Source organism: Nannospalax galili, unplaced genomic scaffold (genome assembly GCF_000622305.1).
Source record: "Nannospalax galili isolate Female #2095 unplaced genomic scaffold, S.galili_v1.0 scaffold561, whole genome shotgun sequence".
Lineage (NCBI taxonomy): Eukaryota > Metazoa > Chordata > Mammalia > Rodentia > Spalacidae > Nannospalax > Nannospalax galili.
This window is the reverse complement of record NW_008344825.1, coordinates 547,788-561,021: the sequence shown is the minus strand read 5'-3', so window position 1 is coordinate 561,021 and position 13,234 is coordinate 547,788. Positions and strand designations below refer to the sequence as shown.

The 13,234-nt window shown below is 41.9% G+C and overlaps 1 pseudogene; it reads right to left on the bottom strand.

The window, feature by feature from the left end:
• Positions 1 to 11,499: 11,499 nt before the first annotated feature.
• On the bottom strand, positions 11,500 to 12,063 carry LOC103740543 (annotated as a pseudogene).
• Positions 12,064 to 13,234: the final 1,171 nt, after the last annotated feature.

The window sequence follows — 13,234 nt, the reverse complement described above, 5'->3', positions numbered from 1 at the left end:
TGCAGAAGACCTGGGTTCGAATCCCAGTACCCACATGGCAGCTAACAACTGTCCGTAACTCCAGGGGATCCAACAGCCTCTTCTGCCCTCCACAAGCATTGCACAACACGGGTGCACTTACATACATTCAGGCAATACACACATACACATAAAATAAAGATAACAAAATATTAAAAAGAAAAACAAAAAACAAAACAAGGAATACCAAAACCTCAGTACTCCCCGTCTGACACCTTCACTGCCCAAGATGAAGAAAATTTATTTCTCCCATTTTAAATTATACAAACATAACTGTGGGTAACACAGTTAACTTCTAACAAAGGATAAATCTAAGTGAAGGTTCATTCATCACGAATATTGCACCTTTACATCTTAATGAATATTTTGGTTCTGGTTTGTGTGGTCTTAATATAATTTAGAATCACATTAAGTCAAAATAATTTGACTTATAAGAATTAAATTGCCAATAAACATGGGCCACAGATAACACTAATTTTTACTGCTGACATATCCTTCTGTAGTTAATCACCTATAATTCCATGAAGCGTTACCAAAGTGAAGTGTGGGAAATGGTATTGATTGGTTTTCATCAGCCTAACACATCATTGTCAGTGTTTTGCTGAACTTGGCAAGATTTAAGCATATAAGCTTTCTCCTAATAGTAATAAGTATTGTCAATACTTTAACCTGTGGATCAGAAGAAATTATCTCCAATTTGCTGTGGTGGATACTTCCGAAGACACTGGGGAAATGCTGTTCTTGTGACTTTAATTATTGAAAATCATCTGGAAGTATTTAGCCTAAGAAGTCCAGAAGGGGAAATTACCTTTGTTAGTTTCTGATCATATACCATTCTGAAACATAATTTCTATTAATGGAGTGTCTTTGATCTATAAGTAGATGAAGAGATGGAATTAAATTTGCCTTTGGTTTTGTTTTACACCTTCCTAAAGCAAGATTATCTTAATTAAAGAAAATCAAACCAATCTTACCATTTATTTCCTTGCACCATATTGGCCATCACTATAATTCTTTGCACCACTATAATGAAATACCTGATACAAACTACTTTGTGAAGAAGAAAATTTTATTTAGCACACAATTTTTGCAAGTTCAAAGGCCCAGTCACACAATGCACGCTGTCTGGCACAAGATACTCCTTCACTTCCTAACCTCACAACAAAGATCACAACGGGAAGACCAAATATAGGAACAACTACATCTCATAACAGGAGCAGAAAGGGGAGAGTGAGAAAGAGAGAGCGAGAAAGAGAGAGAGCGAGAGAGAGAGAGAGTGAGAGAGAGAGAGAGAGCGAGAGAGAGAGAGCGAGAAAGAGAGAGAGCGAGAGAGAGAGAGAGCGAGAGAGAGAGAGAGCGCGCGAGAGAGAGAGCGAGCGAGAGAGAGCGAGAGAGAGAGCGAGAGAGAGCGAGAGAGAGAAAGAGAGAAAGAGAGCGAGAGAGAGAGAGCGAGAGAGAGAGCGAGAGAGAGAGAGCGAGAGAGAGAGAGAGAGCGAGAGAGAGAGAGAACGAGAGAGAGAGAGAGAGAGACTGGGTGGGGCCCAAATCAGGCTCTTATAACAACCCTCTTCTGAAAAATTGAGTGAGAGAGAGAGAGCGAGAGAGAGAGAGAGCGAGAGAGAGAGAGAGAGAGAGAACGAGAGAGAGAGAGAGAGAGAGAGACTGGGTGGGGCCCAAATCAGGCTCTTATAACAACCCTCTTCTGAAAAATTGTCCCAAACTGGACCCTTGCGGTACACTCAACCCACACCTAAGCCTTGAAGCTTATGAACCGCAAAAATGATACACGCATGTAAAACCATGCTATAATTTTACTAACCTTTCAACCAACCCCACTGAAGAAAACTTCCTCTTGTCCTTAACATTTCTTGCTACTTTTGATAAGTTAGAATATTTGTCTCTTCTTTGGCTTTTGTCGTCTAGAAAATTCTAAAATTCATCAAAAAATTTAAAGAAATGTGTTTAGGTATTAAGGTATGAGAAATATATTTACGATAGCTTATTAATGACTTGTTTCAACACATTCTAATCTCAGGGCAGGTCGTCTCAGGAACATCTGCCACCGTTGAAGAATTTTGATTAAGTTTTTAAAAATTGACTCCATTTTCCCACTGAGGCAAAGAATCTATTTATGCTTCAAAGTCCAGATAAACAGGACTGGGGGTATAGAGTGCTTGGCCTGAGTTTAATACTCAGCACTAGAAAAGGGGAAGGAAAGGAAAGGGGAAGCCTAGACAAACAGAAAAGGACCAAGCTCTGATAGTGAAGCTACAGTCTCCTCTGCTTAGCAAATACATTGTCATTGGTAATGACCACAGCCTTAATAGAGAGATCAGTGTTTGTATTTCTAAGGTTGAAGACTTTGGCCTGTTTTCTCCTGTCTAAGATAGTGGCTCTCATCCTTGCCTTTACTTTGCCTTTCAGGAGACTAAAAGAATGCTTTAACCTGGATCCCACTCCGGAGTCTCCTACCTCCTTCCTCCATCCTGGGATTGTGACCTGGGCATCAGAATGCTTGAAACTACCCCCCAAATGACCTATGTGCAGCCAAGGCTGAAATCTTCCGACCAAGCCACTCCTCATTCCCTGTCCTTCCTTTTCTTCTTGACTTCCTGTGGTGCTGGAATGAGCAGTTAGGAGATTCCCAAGGGCATATGGTTCGGTGACTTCAATCAGCAAACTAACCCGAGTGGGTTTCATCTGTAGGCAATCCAGTACTGTCCTGACAGCTTACTTCAGCCCCACTGTGGGTCCGTTCTAGCCGTCACTGCTGTAATGGAAATGTGGCGTGCTTGTTTTGCTTCCGTCTCATTGTGTGTACATCTCAAGCTAAAGCATTCATTCTCTGACCTGGCTGTCACATTATATTCTATGTTACTGGACATATCTGGATCTCAGCCTCCAAATTAATAAAGGAAGGAAGATACATTGAGTGATTGTTTGAAAGCAACGGAAGCCACTGTCCTAAGCTATTGAAATCAGCACAATAGTCACCCCTCATCCTGGGCAGTATGTTACAAACACTATCCCCAGTGAATGCCAGAAACTGTGACTAATGCCAAACCCCCTATGCGCTGCCCTTTTCCTGTATGTTCATAATTATAAGCTTTCCTTTATAAATTAGGCAAACAGTAAGCAATTAACAAATAAAACAACTGTTTTAGCAATATAGTGTAATAAAAGTTATGAGCTCTCTCCCAAAGTATCTTATTTCTCATTAGATTATAGTATTTCAATCATCATTGACCATTGGTAACTGAAGCTGAAGAAGATGGAATTCTCCCTCAGACAGGGGGTATGTGTGAGAAGGTGTATTGTATAACTCAGATCCATGAGGTCACTAAACCATTCACGACTTAGTACCATTAAGTTAAATGCTATCAGGAAGCCTTGGGGTTTTTCCATCTGTACAGCTCTTTGGGAATTAGAGCTACTTTTCTTCCACATAAAAATAAATTTATTCTGATCTAAGCAAAAGTGTAGACATGTAGCTTTCACCTTCCTTATACCTATAGCATTCTAAATGTGAGAACCTGGGCGAGGCACTGGAGTTGGAAACCTTGGGTTCGTTCGTCACCACCTGAGGGTCATAAATCTCTCCTAAAGCCTGCTTTGTACACAGTCTTAAATGGGAAGTGCTTTGGGCTGTGAAAGAATTAAGATAGTTCATAAACAGCAGGATAATAGGATAGGCTAGATAGAGATCGCGAGCAGGAAGGAAAGTAAAAGTCAAGAAACCAGCCAGGCAGACAAGTCACAGGGTCTTGGAAGACCACAGGCCCTTGCCACGCATCTGTGCAGAGTGTGACTGGGTGGCACTGATAGGTGAGGTGAGAAGAAAAGCTGATTTTTTTTTTCCCTAAAATTTTAAAGGGCAATTTGATCTCAGCAAGCTGGAAAAGTTGGAGACAGCCACAGTGCTGACAAGTAAATGACCACGAAACAGAGCTTAGCATGGATGAGGCGCTTGGGGATGTGTACTTCTGTGCTCGTTACTTGCCCCTGAGGCACTAGACAAAGGACATTCAGGTTTAGAGCTCAGATGGTATGCAATGGTTGTTGCATTCTTTCCAAAAACATGTGTGGCCATGCACATACTTTTTTGTTGTTGTTGTTCTTTTGAGACAGGGTCTCCCTGTAGCCCCAGCTGTCCTGGAACTCACTATGTAGACCAAGCTGACTTTGAACTCAGAGATCCACGGGCCTCTGCCTCCCGAGTGCTGGGACTAAAGGCATGCACCACCACACACGTACGTTTATGTATGTTAGAGTTTCACATTTTGCTGGATTAGAAGACTAAGCCTTAAAATGTTTTATCAATACTCTGAAAACATGGGAGCATCAGTTTCATCCAATAAGCTCAGAGAGAGGGACCACTTCCTGAGAAGTGGGAAAACAGGGCCAACCCTAATCACAGATCCAATACCCGGAGCCATATAGGAAAATAGACACTTCAGAAATTGAAACTGTATTTATTCAGTATTTGCAATAATTCGGATCTGACACATATGGTTGAAAGAACTGACTCCAATATGAATCTTCAGAGTCTTATTCCTGAGTAAAATAAAAATCCAAGATTAAATCAGTGCCCACTAAAAGATTTCAAAGATACTCAGCTCTGGGCCAATCAACTCATGTACGCTACGTGTCTGTTTGCTTGTTCACTTACTTTATCCTGCATGGCACTGCATGCTTCATGGTACAGTTTTCTGAACCATCTCATTTTCACCTAAACTTTTTGTTTTAAATTTTTTATTTTAGGTCATGTGAAGAGTTATTTTAAATAGCTAACATATGTTTGTTTAAATAGAGCTTATGATTCAAATTGTGTATAATTCCAGACTGGCTTTCTTCCCCTTAGGCTAAATCACTGAAATTTCTTCTAATGATTGGATAAGATTATGTTAAATTAGAGAAATAATCCTTTTCAGATTTGCTTTTTCTGTTCAGAAGGTCAACCATCCCTTTCAAATGTTTCTCCCCAAATGGTCATTCAGAACATAATCACAGATTAGAGAAACTTCACCAAGCACATACCAATGACTTTACAACCACGGTTTTCCATCCATCCCTCCCAGAAGGGTCTGCATCACAGACTCCTGGAATATTCACATACACACACACACACACACATACACACACACACACATACACACACATACACACATACATCCACACACATACACACATACACACACATACACACACACGCACACACATACACACACACATACACAGACACACACATATATACACATCCACACACATACACACATGCACACACATACATACACACACATGCACACACATACACATACACAGAGACACACAGACACACATACATACACATGCACACACATACACACACATGCACACACATACACACACATACACACACATACATACACATACACACACATCCACACACACATGCGCACACACATGCACACATACACACACAGACACACAGACACACACATCCACACACACACACATGCACACACATACACACAGACACACAGACACACACATACATACACATACACACACATACACACATACACACACACGTGCACACACATACACACAGACACACATATACATACACATACACACACACACACGCACACACATGCACACACATACACACACACACACACACCAGACTGCTGTTTCTGCCACTGCTTCTGTGCCAAGTTAGGTGTTATGAACGAACTAAGTATGAAAAGCAATTTTTTTCTCTTTCCATCCTTTAGCCTCCTTACTAATTCCAGCACTGTTAGATTTGGTTTCCATTTCCAATACCAGGCTACACAAAATTGTAGCCGTCAGGCTCGGAAACAGTATGTACTATACATTTCTCGCAATGATTTTGGAAAGCTGTGATCTCATCCACCTAAAGTGATAAAAGGCATTTGAAGCAACATCTCGATTGATCCCGGACTGCTTGTTCCAGCACTGCTCCACCACATGGTGGCAGGCCATAAGCAAGGCATGCATCATCGTAACAATGACTGCTAGAGGTTTATGTGCAAAGCTCACTGGTCCTTCAAGTACATCCCCATGGCATTCCTGCAGCAGTTGTATTGAGCTGAATTTGACAAATACCACCAGTTTATATGTCAAAGAGAAACTGACTTTTTTGTTCATTTGACTTCATGAGTCATTAGGATATTCTTGGGATTGTGACTCTGCTCAGCACTTTATCCTGCCCCAGAAATTCCATTGCCACTGGATGAAAGGCTTCCTCAGTGATTGTCCTCATCAAGTTGACTCACTGTCAACACAATAATTCATTGCACTCCCCACCATCCCCCCCGCCCCCCGGCCCGGTTCCCAAGCATTGCACTGAGCCATACTGTCTTAGTTTCATTTCCTGATGCTGATGCTGTGATAAAATGCCCTGACAAAAGTAACTCCAGAGAGAAAGGGTTCATTTTGGCTCCCAGTTCCATGGCCACAGGAGCATGAGGCAGCTGGTCACGTGGCATCCAGAGTCAGGAAGCAGAGAGCAATCGATGCTGTGCTCAGCTCACGTTCTCCTTTTTATACAATCCAAGAATAGTGTCACCCACACTGGGTGAGTTTTGACCTCAATTAACCTAATCAAAATAATCCCCCATAAGCATGCCCAGAGGTCTTCCTCCCCTGTGAGTCTAGGTCTCATCAAGTTGACAGCTGAGATTAACCATCACACATACGAATATATTTTCTCATTTGACCCTCAGAACAGCTCAGGAGTAAGCATCAATCCGATTCATAAATTAGGAAGCTGAGGCACTAACAGATTCAAGAACTTTATGAGAGACAGTGCGGGTAGCCATACAGGTGTGGGTGACATCGAACTTCATGAGCTAGCCACCAGGGGCACTATTGACCAGCAACTATGTTGTAAAGGCTAAAATCTACATTGCATGTTAATAAATGAAATGTGCATCACAGCATCTTGCTTCCTGTTTGGCTGCAAACTGAACACTATTTCCTTATTTATCTGCTACACCTCAAAAAGAGTCTATATTTGTTAGAAGAATGTCCATACAGAATTTGACCTTCCTAAATCTCTAAATACATTCCAGGGTTATCGATATTTTGTATGTTAGGAGCACTCTTCCTATTATCTGTGAATTTAATAAAAGGAAAATGTTATACATGGCATGTAGGTATCATTTCAAAAATCCATTTCTTCTTCACTGGCATCTTTCTTGCCTTTCCGTTCCCCTGGCGTTTCTATAGTAACCTGGCATCCTTAACTGCCACCTTTTGTTGGCATGAAAGGATCATTTATAACCAACCCTCCACTTGTTCTGAAATGTGCCCTCCAATTCATAACACGACATACCGTGTGTTGTAAGTTTAACAGGACCTGAAGCATTTCTTATCTTGAGTTAAACTCACATGTTCACAGAAGTAAAAATATCAAGAATTGTGGTGTTGTAGGACTCAGCTTTTAGCTTCACAACTGATAAAAAGAAGCTTGCTGGGTAGAGGAACTAGGCATCAGCCTAGGACTCCATGCCTGTCAACCCACAACTCTGCCTGGTAAAATGTCCACTGCTCACATAATGAGGACAAATGACCAGAGACACAGCCACCACCAAGAAAAGAAAGCTGCGGAAACTTATCTTTCCTAAATTCAGTCTCACTTTCCCCCCTGAAAGTCTCTGACCCCTCCACACAGAACAGGATATGACCAGGCTTCCTCTTCACATGAGTTAATTAAATTCTATACTCTTGGCCTGTTAGAGCAGGTACAAGAGCCATTAGAGCCAGGCCTCACGGAAACAAAGGCATTCATGTTATCTCCATGTGGGGTGAGATGTACCCTTGCACCTCACAGAGATATCTCAGTGGCAGTCATTCACCTTGAACAGAAGTCCTTTGCAAAACCACACTGCTTGTTATTGTGTATAAATTTCTCTCTCTCTCTCTCTCTCTCTCTCTCTCTCTCTCTCTCTGTCTCTCTGTCTCTCTCTCTCTCGTGTGTGTGTATGTGTGTGTGTGTGTGTGTGTGTAGGTATAGAAGCACATGTAGGTCAGAGGGCAGCTTCAGGCATTGTTCATCAGGTGTCCTTTGTTTTTGAGTCATGGTCTCTCACTGGGCCCCAGAGTCCACTCATTAGCATTAGCATAGGCCAGCTGGCCAGCAAGCCCCACAGGTCTACCTGTCTCTATCTCCCCAGCATTGGCATTACAAGTGTACACCATAATATCTGTCTTTTGTAGTTGAGTTCTGGAGATCAAATGCAGGTCCTCCTGCTTGCAAGAGAGGCACTTTACCAACTGAGCATCTCCCCAGCCCAGAATTACTTTCTTTAAAAAAAAATCCAGAATTATCTTATGAACAAACCAATTATGTATATTCATTTGGGAAGATTAACTTTTTCAAATACACATATTAAAAATTTACCAAACCTGCTCCACCTACAATCTCTCCAACTCTGCATCAGCTCATGGCAACACATAAAATAATTAGGAAATTTTATTTGGCCATAAAGAAATATGAAATCATGACATTTTCAGGAAAATGGACATAACTGAAAATTATGTTAAGCAAAGTAACTCAAAGTCGGAACAATAAATACTAAATATTTTCCCTCATAGGTGGTGTCGATGCAAAATCATAACTCTCACCTCAAAGGGGATAAGAGATAGTTTATTCTGGAGCCAAATATGAGTGACCATGGCCCAGAAACCTAGATTCAGGTTACCCCAAATTCCATGTTCCATTGTGGTAACAGTTGTCTTACATTTTTATAGTAACACAATAAAGAAAAGTCATAAATCAAGACACTTTTCAAACACATTGGTGGATACATTCAGTAGGCGGGTCACATTAAAGCAGGAGGGTCCTTACTATAGGTCTCAGATGTTATCTGATGACATTCTTAGCTTTTGGACTGGTGAAACCTTGTGGTCTGCTAAGTTAATATATTCTAAAAGGTTTTTATCTGTTAGTCACAGGATGTTAGACCAGAAACAGAGGTGGGCAAGGAGTGGCTGTTTAGGGGCTAAAGATTGCCTGAAATAAATGATAATTAGACTCTGGACCTGCAACATTCCAAACTCTCCACAGTCTCAGAAGTGATAATCAGTTGGTCAGTCTTGCAGAAAGTTCAGTCCAAGGTGCAGGAGTTCTTTTGAGGAACTTTTCTTTCACAATGGATCCAAGATGTTTATTTTTATGTATGTGCAAATATGTGTGTGGAGGTATGGATATAGGTCATGAATTCTTCAGGGGAGAAGGAAAAGAGAGCAATAGGATACTGACAGGAAAACTACCGGGAGGAAGAACAGCAGGGTAGGGGGCAGGAGAGGGGTTGGGAGAGAAGGAGCAGCAAAAACAATTCATGAAAATGCTCTAATGAAACCCATTACTCTGTGTGCTTTCCTCAAAAGGAAAGCTCCAAGGTAACTGCACAGAGAAGCGTGTCTGCAATCCCAGCCCTCAAGAAGCAGAGACAAGAGGATCAACAGTTTGAGACAAGGGGCTGGAGAGGTGGCTCAGCAGCTAAGAGAATGACTGCTCTTGCAGAGGACCCAGGGGTTCAGTTCCCAGCACCATCATGACAGCTAACAACTGTCCGTAACTCCAGTTCCAGGGGATCCAACGCCTTCTTCTGGCTTCTGTGTGCATTGCACACCTGGTACACTTAAATACATGCAGGCAAAACACTCATGCACATAAAATAATATTGTTAAAAGAATTTGAGGCAAGTCTGGGATACACAGCAAGATTCTTTCTCAAAGAAAAGGGAATGGAGTCCCAGCATTCTCCTCTCTGTTTCCTGATCCATTGTGAGCAGCCTCCAGCACATGCTGGATTGAACTACTCTCTGCTAAGCCATTGCGAACTAAAGCTTTCTGAAGCCCTGAGCCATAATAAACCTTTCCTCCCTCCAAAGACAAGAGAAAACTCCAAGCCAACATGGTCAGCAGTGATTCCTTGCAAATGTTTAAAAGGAAAATGTAATATAAAGCTTACACATATTCAGGAAATAAAACAGAAGGAATATTTTCTAAAAATTCAAATTATGAAGCCAGACTTATTTTGAACAGCATCTTACAAAATTCACCATCTTTTCTTGGTAATAGTCCTTGAAGCTAAGAATAGAAGAGAACTTCCTTAATCTGATAAAGTTTCATGCAACTTGGTACTAGCTGCAGTTTTCTGAAAGCTTGGCTTACACTGGAAGGTGATCCTTCTTCATATGACCTCCAAACGTGTGGGCTTCCCCCAAAGGAATAGCCTAAGAAGCCGAAGTAGAAGAAGAAACCTGACCTCAGAAGCTACCACCATCATCTTACATACTCTGAAGGCTGAAGGAGAAAATAGACTCCACAAAGCTGTCTTCTGACCTCCAAATATGCATCATGGTACGTGGTGCCCACACACATACACATCATATATACACACATACACACAATAACAAAAATTTTGAATGCCAGTTCTGTCTCTATGGTGTGTAGTCAATATATGAATCAAAGCTCTTCCGTGTGATGTTCACTACATCCTGAACCTGAAATCAGTGGGAATACATTTGCTCACTCTTTAAATCTGCCGATTTAGTTCTGTGTTGACTCAATAATGACCCAAGCTGATCTCTTCTATGCCTTTCCTTCACTCTGTCCCAAGGCTGTCTACAATTTCCTCATTAATCGAAATAACAATGAGAGGACATCCCTTACATCATGTCGATGTTTTTAATGATCCACTGAGCAAGACTGAATAGCACAGAGAAACACCAAAGTTGCTTAGTTTGGGCACAAATTCCATGGAATAACAAATTTTTAAAAACTTCCATCTAACTGTTTCTCTATCATGAAGACTCAAATACTTCCACTACCTCCCAATGGGACAGTCAAAGCTATCTTCCAAGTAAAATCTTCAAGGCAGGCATCTGGTACACTCCATAGTTCCATAAATATGTTACTTTGGATTTGGCCTACTTACCAGAATAATCCATGAGATTAATCTCACATCCTAAATTCCTTTTTGTTAGCATACATCAATTATACAAACAGGTTTCATTATGAAATCTCTACATATGCATACTGCATACTTTGATTATATTCATGCCCTCTGTAATCCTTTCCTCTACCCTTACCTCCTATTATATCCCTAACACCCCCTTTAAATTTATATGTATTTTATTTGCACACAAATTCCACATATGATAGAAAATATATATTTGTCTTTTTGAGTCTGGCTTCTTTCACTTAACAAGATGATCTCCAGTTCCATTTGTTTTCCTACAAATAACATAATTTCACTCTTTTTTATATCAAAATCAAACAAATATATTGAACAATAGCAATGGTACAGAATATGTGGAAGAATGGGGGTAAAAGCTGTAGGGCTCCTGGAGCTTAGATAGATGACCTTACTGTAAACAACAGTCTCTGACATAATCAAAACTGGGTAAACCACACTGGGCTTGTTCCAGTGAACAGTCTGCTAAGTATCTTCCAGGTCTATCATAGCTACTGAGCAAATGGGTTGGCATGAATAGTTATGTCCTTAGTGTGGACATCATTAAGAGGTCCATACGTCATCTCATTTACTGATAACTTCTCCAATTCATCCAAGTCTCCAGACCATCCACTACCTTTCCAAATACTGTGTATTTCATGTCCAAATGTGGCTGCTTGCCCTGAGTGATGAAGAACTGAGACCCATTCGTGTTTGGGCCATTATTCGCCATAGATACACCACCTCTAACCTTGTGCTTCAGATATTCACTCTATTCATCCTCAAACTTGTTACCTCCTCTTCCAGTACCTGTTGGGCCTCCTGTTTGAACCATGAAGCTCTTGATACAGGAATATCAATTCCTACAAAATATACAGCCATTGTAGTAATTACGGGCACAAAGAGCCAAGAAATTCTCACGTTTTGGGTGTCCTCGCGCAGAAGATTTCTATTTTGATATCTCCCACATCTGTATGCAAGGTCACAGACATTTTCCTTCTTGATAGTTTCTGGAAGTACTACTTAATTTCTCCAAGTTTTACAGAGCAAAGCTCGAAGACGAATTTCTATCCCGGATAGCACCGCCGCTGCAGAAACAGAAAAATTCGATCGCAGATGCCTGCGTAGCTGTGGGTTCAAAATTATGGATTCTGCGCACCCCCGGGGGCCGAGCGTGGGACCAGAAGCGCGCCTCACTTCCTCGCCCCAGTCCCACCCCTCAGCATACCCGAGCGCCTGAGACTTGGGGAGCCGAGCAACTCACCGCCGGCCGCACATCTGACGGCGAAACTATTACACGTAATTTCATTCTTTACAGCTGAATAAAACTCCGCTGTGTGTATATGCCACACTTTCTTTTTCCGTTCCTCTGTTGATGGGCTCCTTAACTGATGCTGTAACTTGGCCGTAGTGAACAGTGCTCACATCCTACCTCTGGTTGCACATACGTATGCTCATGAAAATGCAGTGGTCTCTTGTCACTAGTGCTGTTTACAAATACCCAGTTTTCTCCATGCTCTGACTGTGTCCTGCAGCCTAGACTTTGCTGCCCACTTATCATATAGAGCTGCATGGCTTGCCTTCGCCAATAAAATGTGAGTGGAAATCATGTGTTTTACTTCTGAGTAGGAGATTTAAGAACCGGCACACTTTACTGCCCGGTTTTCCCCTCTGCACGGCACCTGCGGTGTCAGGTTTTCCCATCAGCCTGGGGGCTGGAACGAGGAAAGCAAATGGTCCTGGGAAAAGAGGCCAAGAGCGCAGTTTTCCTGTTGATCCCAGTGCGCTCACATCAGGGGAGACTAAAACACAACGTGAAACAAGAACTGACTGTACCCACGAGTACCTCAAGTTCATTGTGATCAAAAAAGTACCAAGACAGTTGGGTTTTGAGGGGGTTGCATAACCAGAGAGACAGAGTAAGGACTAAAACTAAGGTGTTAAACTGCTGTGGGCCCTCCAATCTTCCTTGAGCGGGAAGCAAACTAAGATGGCCATTCACTGTTCCCAGAAGGAACAGGAAGCATGATCTCCCCATTCATTTCAGATGTGGCCAAGGGGATTAAAGGGAAAGGGAAAATTCCCAGAGGATGGGACCAAATAGGCTGGGGAGAACAGAATCCAGACCTGATAAAGGAATATTCCCCAGCCAGTGTAGTGGCTGGCGCACATCTTTAATCCCAGCACTCTGGAGGCAAAGGCAGGCACTCTCTGTGAGTTCAAGGCCAGCCTGGTCAACATAATGAG